Source organism: Dama dama, chromosome 10 (genome assembly GCF_033118175.1).
Source record: "Dama dama isolate Ldn47 chromosome 10, ASM3311817v1, whole genome shotgun sequence".
NCBI classification, from domain to species: Eukaryota; Metazoa; Chordata; class Mammalia; order Artiodactyla; family Cervidae; genus Dama; species Dama dama.
This window is the reverse complement of record NC_083690.1, coordinates 31,690,600-31,706,514: the sequence shown is the minus strand read 5'-3', so window position 1 is coordinate 31,706,514 and position 15,915 is coordinate 31,690,600. Positions and strand designations below refer to the sequence as shown.

At 38.8% G+C, this 15,915-nt stretch overlaps 1 non-coding gene across 1 annotated transcript; it reads right to left on the bottom strand.

Moving 5' to 3' along the window:
• Window positions 1–3,132: 3,132 nt before the first annotated feature.
• LOC133064097 (U6 spliceosomal RNA) lies at window positions 3,133–3,239 on the bottom strand. Its single transcript, XR_009694571.1, has one exon. It is a non-coding gene; the product is annotated as a U6 spliceosomal RNA (small nuclear RNA).
• Window positions 3,240–15,915: the final 12,676 nt, after the last annotated feature.

The window sequence follows — 15,915 nt, the reverse complement described above, 5'->3', positions numbered from 1 at the left end:
GCCCAGTGAGTCAGTCCTTCCCATGAGGTGGCCAAAGTATTGGAGTTTCAGCTTCAGCATCAGTCCTTCCAATGAATAGTCAGGACTGATTTCCTCTAGGATGGACTGGTTGGATCTCCTTGCAGTCCAACGGACTCTCATGAGTCTTCTCCAACATTATAGTTCAAAAACATTGATTCATTGGCACTCTAGAATAGGGCAAATTCGTGGAGCCAGAAGGTAGAATAGAGGTTACCATGGGCTGTGGGAGGAGAGGGAATGAAGAGATATTGTTTAATGGGAACAAAGTTTCTGTTTGGGATGAAGAAAAATTTCTGGAAATGGATAGTGGTGACTTATACAACATTATGAATATACTTAACAACACTGAATTAAACACTTTAAAATGGTTAAAATGGTCAATTTTTTGTTATGCATATTTTACCACAATGTTGTAAAAGGAAGACAATGTGGTCATAGTAGTCTACTTGACATTACCAGATCTTTGGGGCTTTAAAAAGTAGTCAGAAATTCAAATTAACATAGGATATCTCCAGAGTTTTAACTTGTAAATTTTAATAACACTGTCTGAGTCAGACAAAAATAATCCTACAGTCATTTAGGCTTACTTGAGACTTCTAGGGAGATATACTAGCAGGCTATTATGATATGGTGGAAAGACTGGGATTGAAGAGCTCCAGATTCTATCAATGCTGTAAATTACTTTATATCTCATTGCTTGCATTTTCCTGTAAAATGGGATAAGGAATGTCCGATATCTCATTCAAAAGTGTTGGAGTAAATACAACACTGTCACATAGTATAGTCAACTTCTTGAAAGATGCCTTACATGAGCCTCACATCTGATGTCATTGTGTGAGTAAATTGATAAAGAAAATGTGTTAGTCTTTTACCTAAAAACAGAAAGCTATTCTCTCATGTCATGCAGAGATCATGTTCTGTTTGAGTTGGTGGTGTCAGTTTATTGAACGAAAGTCAAGATATTAGGTTTCACAGGCTTGTTCTAGTATTTAAAACACTTTTTGTTAGGCAATAAGATTCTTGTTTTACCCTTGTCATTTGGTAAGATGCTTAGATATCTAGAAAGCATTTCTTCTAAGTTCTAATGAGATGAAAGTCCTCTCAAACTCACAGAGCCCCACTTTCTTTATCTATAAAATGTTGATATGCTCTATCTTGTCCACACTTGACAGGGTTGTTGCGAGAATTCCAAAGAGGTCCTTTCGTTCACCTATTTATTTGGTAAATATTCTCTGTGAGCTTATTAACTATAAGCTGGGATGTTGGGAACGTAATGCTCAGCAAGAGACACGATCCGTGCCTTCCTGAAGTTTCCAGTTATGTGGGATTGAAATATATGTTAAAGCACTGACAACAGTGCCTGGCACATTAGTAGATGTCCATACATATCATTTCCTAACTGATGGTTGATTTTGGGTGTTAGTTTGACTGGGATATGGGAGACCCAGGTATTTGGCTAAAGATTATTTCTGGGTATGTCTTTGAGGTTGCTTCCAGATGAGGTTAGCATTTGAATCAGTCGATTGAGTAAATAAGGTAATCCTCCCCAGTGTGGATGGGAATCATTCAATCTGTTGAGGGCCTGACTACTGCACTGAGACAGTAGTCTTCTGTCCTTGGACTGGGACTTCTATCATTGGAGATCCTGTTTTTCAGGCCTTCAGACTCAAACTGGAACTTACTCTATGAACCCTCTGGTTCTTGGGTCTTCAGACTTGGACTTGAAATTCTATCACATTGATTCTCCTGGTTCTCAGGTCTTCAGACTCAGATTGGAACTACACCACCAGTTTTCCTGGGTCTTATAAATGGGAGATTGTGAGATTTCTCAGCCTTCATAATTGAACGAGCCAATTCCTTCCAATAAATCTCTTTACCTATATACATATGAATTTGTATATACATATATAAAAGTAGTGGGCCACTTTTGGTAAGCAGAGCTGGATGTAGATATGCACTGGTTTACCTGTTGGTTCTGTTTCTTTGACAAACCCTGATTAATACACTACCCTTGAAATATCGTCGTTGTTCTTTAGTTTTGACCCCATGGACTGTAGCCTGCCAGATTCCTCTGTTCATGGGATTTCCCAGGCAAGAATACTAGAGTGTCTTGCCATTTCCTTCTCCAGGGGATCTTTTCAACTCAGGGATTGAACCTGCATTTCCTGCATTGGCAGGCAGATTCTTTATCACTGAGCCACCAGAGAAGCCCACCCTCAAATTTATCCATGCACATCCAGGTCAGTGCCCTGAAATCAAGAAGGTGGACCTCAGCTGCAACTCTGTTGTTTATTTTGTAATGTCATATTGCCAATATTTATGGTACTCCTAGGCCATTGCTACTCATTCTGTCACTATAGGAGTCATTCTTCTGCCCTATAATATAAAACTTCAGTGAGAGAGCAAGTCATCCAAATTATATTCCCCAGAGAGCAGGCAAATGCAATTTTACGTCCAGAGTAGAGAGGATTCAAAAGTTTACCAAAGTCCTAGGAACTTAAATGGTAGGCAGGGATAATATTGCTGTTCATCACTGTCTACTTATTTTCTATTTAAAGAGTTTTATCTTCTTAGTAGAGGGGGTTGGTTTAATAGAATGTCAGGGGAAATGTCTAGTGAGTGTATTGATTGAATGGATGATGATAAATGTGGGCAACTTATCTCCTAATCTTCCTCTAGGTTTGACTAGCTGAGGATGAATAAAATTATTTTTAATATACCCCAGAAAGTCTTTTTTCATTGTCTTGGGATTTTGGTGCCATACATATACCTAAATGACTTTTCTCTCCCAGAAAGAGTAAGAATTTGTAGATTGGCACCAGGTGGAAGATCTTTAATACATGCTACTTTTTTTTTTTTTTATTAGTTGAAGGCTAATTACTTCACAACATTTCAGTGGGTTTTGTCATACATTGATATGAATCAGCCATAGAGTTACACGTATTCCCCATCCCGATCCCCCCTCCCACCTCCCTCTCCACCCAATTCCTCTGGGTCTTCCCAGTGCACCAGGCCCGAGCACTTGTCTCATGCATCCCACCTGGGCTGGTGATCTGTTTCACCATAGATAATATACATGCTGTTCTTTCGAAACATCCCACCCTCACCTTCAAAAATATGGGATGCTTCACGAATTTGCGTGTCATCCTTGCACAGGGGCCATGCTAATCTTCTCTGTATCGTTCCAATTTTAGTATATGTGCTGCCGAAGCGAGCACTAATACATGGTACTTTATGCCTAAATGTTAAGTTTCATCATCTCAGCTAGGAGCAATTAAGTTATGCTAGGATACTACTTGGGCTTCCCTGGTGGCTCAGACGGTAAAAAATCCTCCTGCAGGAGATTCAGGTTTGACCCCTGGTGGGGAAGATTCCCTGGAGAAGGAAATGGCAACCCATTCCACTATTCTTGCCTGGAGAATTCCAGGGACAGGGGAGACTGGTGGATTATAGTCCGTGGGGTTGCAAAGAATCAGACAAGACTGAGCAACTAAAACACTCCCACAAGATACTACTTAAGGAAGCAAACAAAGAAATATATACACTGTTCACATATCAAATATGTTCACATTTTACAGAGAAGATGGTCATAATATTTCAAGGGGAGAAAGTCATGATGTTCATTACCAAGGGCAAGAAGAGGTTTCTAAGGCATATAACACATTGTGTGCAAAGTAGAAGCAACCTGAAGGGATAGAAGGAATGAGACTGTATAACAAAGCAGATTCATTTATGTCCGATTCCATTTTCTAATGTGAAATATTTCTGAAAAAAGCTTGTACAGAAGACAGCATTCTTATTATTGTACATCTCCTTTCTTTTGCTTGCTCGAGACAGAAGCAGTCCTGAAAATGTTTTTACTCTGATGTTGTAGCTGGAAGTGTACTTCTGTCATATCCAGAGTGACTAATACTGTTCAGGATGATCCGTACAAATAATAGGGTTTTCCTTGCTTTTAAGGTCACTTGGGCTATAATATTGTTATAGCCCCTTCTTCTGCTCTGTGGTCTCATTTTCACAAAGAATTGGTAGAAAAATAGAGAGGATATTGGGTACCACTTGTTCATGGGCCTGAGGCCACTCTTAACCTGTCTCTGTGGTCCCGTGTCTTCTTACTAATGATGGACATGCATGCAACAGGGGTCTACCGGGGGTGCAGTGCTTGGGTTTCAACATGGATTCAATAGCAATAGCAACAACAGAGACTGACTCCTGGGTATCTTTCCTTCAAGTTAGAAACTAGAGTGGAAATACGGAGAGAACATTTGTAACTCAAGAAAATTTGTGGCACTAGAAGTGAAAACATCATAGGTTATATTAAACAGTGACAGAAAAAGTTTTTTGAACAGAATGTAACTAAATTTCAAACAATTTTTAATTCCACTGAATATTCAGCCACATCTCAAAAACTAATAAAAAATTCACTCAAACCTTTTGAAAAGAAGGAATCATCTCTTTTTAGTTCCCTTAAGTTAACCTGAATTTCTGTCCTGTCACTTTTATGTAAGGAAACACATGGCCTCAAACTTTGCTTTCTGGTTACAATAATTTCCTGTTGTAGCTTTGTCTTTAGTCAGTTTCCAAAAATCTCATATGCCTAAGGTTTTGGAGCCACACGTATTTCTGCTTTGTAGTCTCATTTTCACAGAAGGTAGGGAGAGAAGAGAGATTGTGTAGTTCCTATTCACAAAAGAAATGCAAGATTTTGGTTAAACTGAAATTGTTTGGGAAATTCTAAACTCTTGTTGTTGCTATTGTTTGGTGGAAGTAACTAAATGCTGCTGCTGCTGCTAAGTCACTTCAGTCGTGTCCGACTCTGTGCGACCCCATAGACGGCAGCCCACCAGGCTCCCCCGTCCCTGGGATTCTCCAGGCAAGAACACTGGAGTGGGTTGCCATTTCCTTCTCCAATGAGTGAAAGTGAAAAGTGAAAGTAAAGTCACTCAGTTGTGTCCGACTCTTAGCGACCCCATGGACTGCAGCCTACCAGGCTCCTCTGTTCATGGGATTTTCCAGGCAAGAACACTGGAGTGGGGTGCCAGTGCCTTCTCCAGTAACTAAATGAGGAAGCTTTAAATAGTTAATAAAACACAGGACTCGTGGGTTCTAAAGTCCAACTCTGTCACTATGTTCCTGTGTGACTCTGGGCAAGGTACCACCCCTCTCTAGGCCTCTTGACTTGTTTATAAATTGGGTATCTTTGACTAGAGTATATCTAATGATACACAATATATAATTATATATAAATGGAATATGATATATATTTCACCTAAAACAAGTGGACAAAACAGTGTAGTCTATAGAACAATGTCCTGCTGGTTTGCTGGGCTAACCCTTCCTTATTTTATACTCATGCTCAGGCCAACACATTGGAAGTCCTTTGTATTTTCTTGTAGACCTGAAGAAAAGCATTTTCCTATGCTGTATTAACTTCTGAAAATGCAAGATTTTGGCTTAATATGTTTTCCCCAGCCTTTTATTTTATAACATTTCAAACCTTCAGAAAAGCTTCAGGAATATTCAGTGAAGAGCTGAATACCCCTCACTTAGATTTACCAATTGTTGACATTTTGCCAAATTTGTTTCACTTTTATTTTTCTTTCTCTACTCCCTTCCTAGATATAACGGCATTAGTGAACCATTTGAGAATTTATTGCAGGCATCATGACACTTCATCCCTAAACACCATAGCATATATCTCCTAAGAAAAAGGATATTCTCTTACATAACCACTAGATAATTCCCTGAGGATTTTAACATTGATTCGACACTATTATTTAAAATCCACTATGTATTCAAATTTCCCCAGTCATCCCAATAATGTCCTATGTAGTTTATCTTTTGTGGTTTAGCATCCAATCAAGGATCATTTGTTGCATTCCATTGTCCCTCAATTAACCCCTCCCTTGTTCTAGAGTTCCCCAGCTTTCTTTGTATGCTTTTCTTCTGGCCGCACTGCACGGCTTGAGGAATCTTAGTTCCCTAACCAGCAATTGAATCGAGGCAGTGAAAGAATGGAGTCCTAACCACTGGACCGCTAGGGAATTCCCAGTACAGACATTTTCTGAGGAGTTCAAGTCAGTTGTTTTGCAGAATGTCCATCACATTAGATTTGCCTGTGCGTGCTCAGTCGCTCAGTTGTGTCCAACTATTTTTGACCGTCTGGACTGTAGTCCGCCAGACTCCTCTGTCCATGGAATCTTCCAGGCAAGAATACTGGATTGGGTTGCCATTTCCTTCTCTAGGGGATCTTCTGGACCCAGGGATCAAACCTGTGTCTCCTGCTTGGTGGGCGAGTTCTTTACCACTGTGCCACATAGGAAGCCCTAGATTTGTCTAGTTGGGTCCTAATGATTAGGTGCAGGTTAAACTTATAAAAATATATTTATTTATTTATTTTTGGTTGCACTGGGTCTTCCTTGCTGCATGCAGGCTTTCTCTAGTTGCAGCGAGCAGGGGCTACTCTTCGTGGTGCTGTGTGGACTCCTCACTGTGGTGGCTTCTCTTGTCGCAGGGCACAGACTCTAGGTGCACAGTATCAGTCGTGTTGGCGCTTGGGCTTAGTTGCTTCACGGCATGTGGAATCTTCCTGGACCAGAGATCAAACCTGTGTTCCCTGCGTTGGCAGGAGGATTCTTAACCACTGTACCACCAACCAGGTCCTCAGGTTAGACATTTTTCTGGAAGGGGTGGTATGTAAGTATTGTGTCCTCCGTGCATCACATCAGAGGTGTGTGATGTCATATTTGGTGCTGAGGTGTGATTATTCAGTTAAAGTGGTAGTTACCAGATGTCTGCAGTGTTACAATTCTATTTCCCCATATAGTTAATGAGTAATCTCAGGAATGACAGGCTTCCCAGGTGGCGCTAGTGGTAAAGAACCCGCCTGCCAATGTGGGAGACACAGGGGACATGGGTTTGATCCCTGGATTGGGAAAATCCCCTGGAGGAGGGCATGGCAACCCACTCTAGTATCATTGCCTAGAGAATCCCCATGGACAGAGAAGCCTGGCGGGCTACAGTCCATGGGGTCGCAAACATTCAGACACAATGGAAGCAACTTGGCATGCATGCATGCTCAGGAATGACTGAGACTTTGTGGATGTCTCATTTCTTGAAGGTTTTGGCATCCATTATGAACAATGACTGTAAAGTTATCATATTTTGATTGTCCCATACAAAGGTGACTTGGGATAATCAACAGATCTCTGGCAGAATGGAAGAAAGAGTTGGTCACTGGGAACTGAACCACAAATAAACCTCTGTGTGTGTGTGTGTGTGTGTGTGTGTGTGTGCATGAACATGGGCATGCGCATATTTGAAATGAAAGTGTTGAGGTAGAGAAACTTTGACACACTGTTAGAAAAGGTTGGGATGCCTAACATGGGGAATCCAAGAAAAGTTAACTTTTGTTGAATGTTGAACAGAATATACTCTGCTGTTACTCTTTCTTTGCAGTTTCTCTACAGCATGAGACCTAAAGCTTGACAATAACGGGTACATATAAAATCACTGCAGATGGTGACTGCAGCCATGAAATTAAAAGACGCTTACTCCTTGGAAGGAAAGTTATGACCAACCTAGATAGCATATTAAAAAGCAGAGACATTACTTTGCCAACAAAGGTCCATCTAGTCAAGGCTATGGTTTTCCCAGTGGTCATGTATGGATGTGAGAGTTGAACTGTGAAGAAAGCTGAGCGCCGAAGAATTGATGCTTTTGAATTGTGGTGTTGGAGAAGACTCTTGAGAGTCCCTTGGACTGCAAGGAGATCAAACCAGTTCATCCTAAAGGAGATCAGGCCTGGGTGTTCATTGGAAGGACTGATGCTGAAGCTGAAACTCCAATACTTTGGCCACCTCATGGGAAGAGTTGACTCACTGGAGAAGACCCTGATGCTGGGAGGGATTGGGGGCAGGAGGAGAAGGGGACGACAGAGGATGAGATGGCTGGATGGCATCACCGACTCAATGGGCATGAGTTTGAGTAAACTCCGGGAGTTTGTGATGGACAGGGAGGCCTGGCGTGCTGCGATTCATGGGGTCGCAAAGAGTCGGACACAACTGAGTGACTGAACTGAGCTGAACTGAATAATACCCGCATAAAATCTTTGTGGGTTTTTTATGGTGAGTTACAGCTTCCTTTCTTTTTTCTTTTTCATTTTTTTCCCTGTTATAGTTTTGGTTGCAATGTCACTATATTTTGTTAGACAAGATTAAGGTATTATTAATAGGAAATACAATTATAAATTAATAATATAAGAGAAGCAGAAGTTTGCAAGAGATTTTGCAGGGGGTGAAGTGCTTGATCCCATGTGATCAAGTGAGAGTTAAAAAAGAAGCTGAGCATACCTCTGTTTTTATCTTGAAGAATTATGCCACAATGCATCCATATATGTTTTTCTAATGTTTCTTTGAATTATTGGAGCTAATTTTCAATGAAGGCAGAATTCTATATTAATTGTGGGACTAGTTATTAATGATATGGATAACAACCAAATTTTGCAATAAAGAGCATATTGTATAGAAGAGCAAAATTAAATAATAGCTATAGTCACTTGTTTAGTTGCTAAGTCATGTCTGACTCTCCTGCATTGGCAGGTGGATTCTTTACCACCAAGCCACCAGGGAAGCCCAACAACAGTCATGGTGATGATCAAAGATGTCGATGAGCTTTGATGAAAGATCCCGGAAAGCAAAGGTATTCTAATGATAGAACAGTAACTGGAACAGAGAGCATGGAAAGTGAATTGTGCCAGGGATCACATTTTAAATGGCAAGGATGATCTAGCATAGGAAATAAAACCACAAAACAATTGATTCCATGTATTTAAGCAAGAGAAATGTAGAAGTCCAAGAAGAGCCCTTTTTTGCCTCACAAAATTATACTAGCATATGTCTTCTTTCGTTATCTTCAGATTTCTCTAATTTATCAGATGATTCGAACCCAAAGCAGGAAGAACAATGCTCTACTATGATGTCAGTGCTTTAGGGAAATAGAGCCAGGAATTTGAAAAGTAAGCTTTTTGCAAGCACAAAGATATTATTGTTGCTGCTGCTGGGCTTCTAGAATAACTGTGCGATTGTTAATTATGAAAATAGATAATAGTCGTGAATACAATTTGTCTTCTAATAGGAGTGCTATGCCACTAAAGAACACACAATGGAGATTACAAGAACAATCAACCAAGTGCAGGATATTGGGACGTGTGTGTGTGTCTGCTCAGTCGTGCAGTCATGTCCAACTCTTTGCGACCCCATGGACTGTAGCCTACCAATCTCCTCTGTCCCTGGGATTTCCCAGGCAAGAGTACTGGAGTGGGTTGCCATTTCCTTCTCCAAGGATATTAGGACAACTTACTTTAAAACCACAATACAGTCAAAATATACTGTTCAGAGCACAGAATTGTCTCATGAGTGAATAATGAAGTAGCCATGATTTATTAGCTTTATTTAAAGCTATCTACAAGTTGAACAACCTTTTAAAGCACTTTTTTTTTTTTTAAAACACCTCTGCAATTTCCTGGAGCCATGATTTCTTTTTTTCCTTTGAGCCACAGTGGTTAATCAGATTTTGGTGTTTCAGTAATTATGTCAATTAATGTATGCTGAGAGTAATTTCATTTGTTGAAACGGATACCAGGTGAATATGTAATTAGTGGAAGGTTGTCTCTTTAAGATTTGGTGTGCAATTTTCCAAGATCAGCCACAGTATGGAGAGTAGAGTTTTAAATTGTAGTAATTTCTGGTTAGGGGCCAAACTAGTATCTAGTTGATTTCCTGACAACTGAAGTAAAATGACAGTTTCTTCCCACCTTCTCCTACCAATCAAAGACACATTATAGGGTGAACAATCATCCCAGTTTGCCCAGGATAGCCCCACTTTTAGCACTAAAAGTCCTCTACCTAGAGAAATCCTTTGGTTCAAAGCCAAAAAAGGACAGTCAGTCACCTTAATACACACAGCTCACTTGAAAATAAATACTGTACTTACACAGTTTTTAGAAGTCATGGGTTTCCCTGATGGCTCAGCAAGTGAAGAATCCGCCTGCAATGCATAAGACACAGGTGATGCTGGTTTGATCCCTGGGTCGGGAAGATTTCCCGGAGAAGAAATGGCAACCCACTCCTGTATTCTTGCTGAAAAATCCCATGGATAGACGGGACTTGGGGGCTACAGTCCATGGGATTGCAAAGAGTTGGACACAACTGAGTGACTAAACATGCACACAACGTATAGAAAAGCAATTTAAAAATAAATTTCCATCCATATTGTCACTAAAATAAAGCAAATATGCATGTAGTTTTCTTCCTTCTAAACTTTATATAGACAATATATAATTTAACAATTAAAAAAAGCAATTGTAGTCACATGTATGTACAAGTCTATGTCATTGATTAACAAATACACATCCTAATAAAGCCATATGTATAATTTTAATGAATCCATAAAATTGTAACATATTTCCATGTTATATTACTCAATTACCCTTTATTGTAGGACATTTATGTTGTTTTTCTGTTTTTTCCCCATTACAAATGATAATGTTATAAATATCTTTGTATATATAATATTCCTCTTTTAAATTTAAGAAATATAACTTTGGGGTAAAACATACATATGGTAGAATTGTATTGACAACATATAAAAAGTTTAAATTATAAATATTTTCTTCTGCTAGTTTCTTATCAGCTACCCTGCTATTTAAAAAACTGTCATGAAAATTCTTGATCATATGAGCCCATTCTAGAAACTGGCTAACAGTCTTATTTGGATAGTTGAAACAATGTGTTTATTTGTTTGTTCTGAATGTCAGTAAATTTTCATCACAAATGAAAATGCTGTTTCCTCTTTTTAGGATTTTTTCAAAAGAATAATTGCACTTGAAGGAAAATGAGGTCACTGGGTAATCACAATTTCATAGAGAAACATCTACTGTGTTCCAAAATTGACAGAGGCATCGAGGACACAGAAATATTACCAAGTCATTTTTGAAGACAGATGTTTGGTAGGAGCCAATTTTTATACTAAGCCTGACCAATGAACTCTCCCTTGATGCTTCCCTTTAGGATTTCTGATGTAGAAGTATGAAAATCTAAAAACTCAAGTCCTCTTCTGAACTGTAATTAAAAAGCAACAGCCTGAGCCTACAAAATCTAAACTTAAATACAGAAGGGAGAAGTCATCAAATCAGTTAACATTTATTGGGTAACTGCCATTGTCTGCCCAGTCCCTATCTGGTAATTTATCAAGTGATAGAAAAAAGTCAGGAGATGTGTGAATTAGAACATTATAGAATAGTGTGGTAAGTTTTGTAACAGTAGTGTGGAAAAAGAGGGTCATGTCTCCTTGTGCACCTACTTATTTATTTATTTTCTAATATGTATTTGGCTGCACAGTCTCAGCTGTGGCAGGCCAGATCCTCAGTCTTCGTTGGGAGTTCCCTGATCAGGGATCAAACCCGGGTGCCCTGCACTGGGAGTGGGGAGTCTTAGCCACTGGACTACGAGAGAAGTCCCAACCTGTGTATTTATAATGACAAAAACTGTAAACAACCTAAATGTCTGTAGATAAGATATAAATAAATACGTTACGAAATAATCATACACTGGGATACCAGACAACAGTGAAAATGAATGTATAGGAATGTATATGGAATTCCCTGGTGGCTCAGATGGTAAAGCATCTGCCTGCAATGTGGGAGACCTGGGTTCGATGCCCAGGTCGGGAAGATCCCCTGGAGAAGGAAATGACAACCCACTCCAGTACTCCTGCCTAGAAAATTCCATGGATGGAGGAACCTGGTGGGCTACAGTCCATGGGGTTGCAAAGAGTCGGACACGACTGAGCGACTTCACTCACTCAGGAACTATGTGTATCAATGCCAATAACTCTCAAGTAAAATTTGAAACATGCAAAAGAATATGTTGCTTAGGGATACTTCCAATGAAGCAAATATATACAGAAATGCATGCAATGATAAGCATGGAATTCAGGATAACGATCCTCTGTAAAGAGGGTGGGGCAGGGGGGAAGCAGGCTAAGGAGTGGAGAGAGAGGAAGACCAGTACCAAAGAAGATACATAGGAGGGTTCAAGTATTTCGGAAATGTTTTATTTCTCAAGCTTCTGGGAGAGTACATGATTGTTGATTGTATTATTTTGAAAAATATAACAATACATTGAGATATACATAAATCAAAGTGCCACATAAGCAGAGAAGAGGCTGCTGATTCTGAATCGAAGTAGCAATCTGCATAAGCTTTTTGGATGAGTTGGCACTGATGGATAAATTGGTCTTGATGGATGAGTAGACATTCAGTAAGTCCAGATGGCAGGAGAGGAGATTCTGGGGGTGATGGACGAGCATGGGCAAAAGCATGGAAATGTTCCTTGCACAAGATGACTTAGGATGCATAGAAATATATATGCTGGAATAAGGGAAGTTAATAAAGGAGGTTAATACTGTAACTGGGACCAGACCGTCAAAGACCTTAAACTGAAATGTAAATAATTTACTAGGCTGAAATGTAAAATAATGTAAAATAATTTACTAAGCTTTGTAAATGTGTGTGTGTGTGTGTGTGTGTGTGTGTGTGTGTGTGTGTGTGTTCAATCGCTCAGTTGTGTCCGACTCTTTGAGATCTCATGGACTGTAGCTCATCAGGCTCCTCTGTCCATGGGATTTCCCATATAAGAATACTGGAGTGGGTTGCTATTTCCTTCTCCAGGGGATCTTCCTGACCTGGGGATCGAACCTCAGATTCTTTACCACTGAGCAGGCTTTGTAAATAGGTGCTTGTAAATGGGTCTGGACTACAATTTATTATATTCTTCATGTAATTCCAAAGGATTGATAATTTCTTCAATCAAGATGTTATCTGAATCTGATCCTTTTAGATCTACACTGCTCTTCAAATAAAAATAAACTCATGAACCATCACAAGTCATCTACCGAATCCAATTGAGAAACTGATCTGCAAGTTCATTATAATCAGTAATAAATACAGAGATCTCCCATTGGTAGCATAAAAGAGTCATTTAAATATTTTCTTATGATTATCCATCAATTTCCCCACCTGACCATGTGTCAATGACTGTTCAAGTAGAAAGGATTGCCCTGAGAAGGAATGGGAAGATTAATTGGTTTTGTGAAAATCTAAAGCTTATTAAATTTCCCAGAACTACCTTTCATGTGACCATCATTTGGTCACCAGCAGGTATCTTTCATTGGCTTCATGTGTCAGAGTCTGAAGATTATGGGTTGATCAACGTGTCAGTCATCAGGGGGCACCCGCAGAGATGATGAAAGTTTATTATATAATATTATGAAAGCAGACAACATATAGCAAATTGAACTACATGTTTTCTCCCCCTACTTTTTTTGTACATTAAAACTGCAGTTTGAAAAACAATTTCCAGCACAGAAAAAAATTAAAACAGCAGGTGATAATTAGGGCAAAGTTACAACAATGTTACTGATGATGGGCTATCTGTCAGTTAATGCAAGCTATCACTTCTCCCCAGGAATAGTTATTATTAAAAGCGACTTATGAGTGTTAAACAGGGACATTCAATGTGTTAGTCTCCTTATTTGCTCATTTGGAAACGGTGTAAAGTTAGGTCCATTAACCAGCCTGGCTCTACCTTGGTCGCGGGGCAGGCACACACACAAAGTATGCAACTGAAAGTTATTAACGACCAAAACATAAACCTTAGTGCCTTGAGTTAAAAATAAATTTTCCTAATAAATTAAACTCAAACATTATATGCCAGTATGTACTATCAAGAAGAATGTATTAATAATTGCCATGTTGGCAGAGTGCAAAGTGGAAGACTTAGAAGGATATAAAAATTTAGTAATTTAGAAAATCTGATACCAAAAAATAGCTACTGCTACGTTGGGAGGCTCAGAGTATAATTCAGTTGTTGAGCTATGATGGTATTCTCTGTCTAGTCAAGGTTGAATGTTCAAGATGTAGTTTGAGTATTAACCATTGATTCAAATAAAAGATTGCACAACTGGAGAGGCTCTCCTGGGTTAAGTAGTTTATTCCTGAACACAGATGTAAGTTTTTTCCTTTGTGTATTCCAGAAGTACTTGAGTGTCTTCCCTGCTAAACAAGCAACCTCTGTTGGAATTATTTTTTTTAGCTTTACTCTTTATCAACTACAATCTTGTAACTAAGAATTCACCAAAGCTTTTGCTGATACTACTTACCAGCTAATTCAAGCTTCCCATTTCAAGTTTAAGCTTTATCGTTTGTTCTGCCTAATAAGAAATCTGATAATATGCTATGCTTTATTTTGGTTTACTTGCAGTATTTTCTCGTATAGTCACACTGCATGGCATTGTGTGAATAAACCATAGCTTATTAATCCATTTTACTGTTGATGAGCATTTGGGTAGTGACATGAAAAAGATGAAGTATTACGTAAGTACTCACATGTACGCAAACAATATCCCCACATAGCATTAAAAAATTCTTTTTTTTTTTTTGCTGTTGAAGGGTAATATACATAGAGAGATGTGTAATCTGATGAAGTTTTACACACTGCGCACACATATGCAACCAGTACCAAGCCCAGGAAACAGAACGTGACCAATTCCCAGAAGCCCTATTTTTGGACCCTCTCAGTCATTAGCTCTCTTAAGGGTAACCACTAGCCTAACATCCAATAGCACAAATGAGTTTTGCTTGTTTTTGTACAAAACAAACTCTTGTAGGTCTCACTTTTTTACTTAGCATCATATTTATGAGATTCATATATATTACTGCATTTAGAAGCAAATTGTTCATTCTTAGTGATGTATAGTGTTCTGTTATATATCACCAATTATTTATCTACTTTACTGTCAATGAACATTCTGGTTGTTTTCCACTTTGAGGGTTATGATAAATAATGTTGCTCTGAGCTGTTTAATAGATATCTTTTGGTATATATTTGATATTGGTATATGCCTAGGAAACGAATTTCTGGGCCAAAGCATTTTCATGTGTTTAACTTTAGTAGACAGTCTTTGATCTCTTGAGGAATCATTCTGAGGGAGGCATTTCATTATAACCATTATGAGAACAACTTTTGGAGTCACTCAGACCAAATTTAGCTTATGAAAGAATCATACCACTTTGTGCTTAAACTTCTTAAGCTTCAGTTTACTTACCTGTGTAATAGGTATAATAAAATCTTTCTCAAAATATGAGAATTAAATGAGATATTTATTTTAATGCAAGTTAGAACAATTCCTGGCACATAGTAAGTGCTTAGGTTATTATATGGTGGTTATTAATCATTAGCTTTTACAACATAGACAATACGGAGAATCTGAAACAAATATGGGTAATATAATCCACAGTTTTAATTCTCTGATGGAAGAAAATTGAGACTCTGACCCAAAAGGCATTACCAATTCCAGGGAGTATTACACTTGGACCCTGAAAAAAAAATCATTTAAACATTATCCCAAAATGCATTTGCAAATTACTCTTGCCAGAGGCAAGGTTCTTGGATGCAGTGCATTAACATCCATTTTTTTCCCTTACCAGACTTTACTCTTTAAAGATAAGACTGCCAAGGGCTACTCTGGAAAGTCACTAGTATTATACTTTTTATTATATTTGCCAATTTCACACTTTCCTCAACCCAACCCCCAACGTTGTTGAAAAGTGACTGTAAGGACATTAGCTCCTAGTTTTCTTTGAAATTTACCAGTATTTATGTTCCACATTCTTAAAAATACTAAAAATAAGCCCAGATCCTTGCTTTAAATGACAGAGACCTTGCCCTTGTTTTTTTCTTTTCTTTTCTAGGAATGTGCTTGATAACCTCAGGGTGGATTTCAGCAGCTGCTGTGACAATGCCTGAGAGTTACCACAGAAGTTTCACTGTGTAC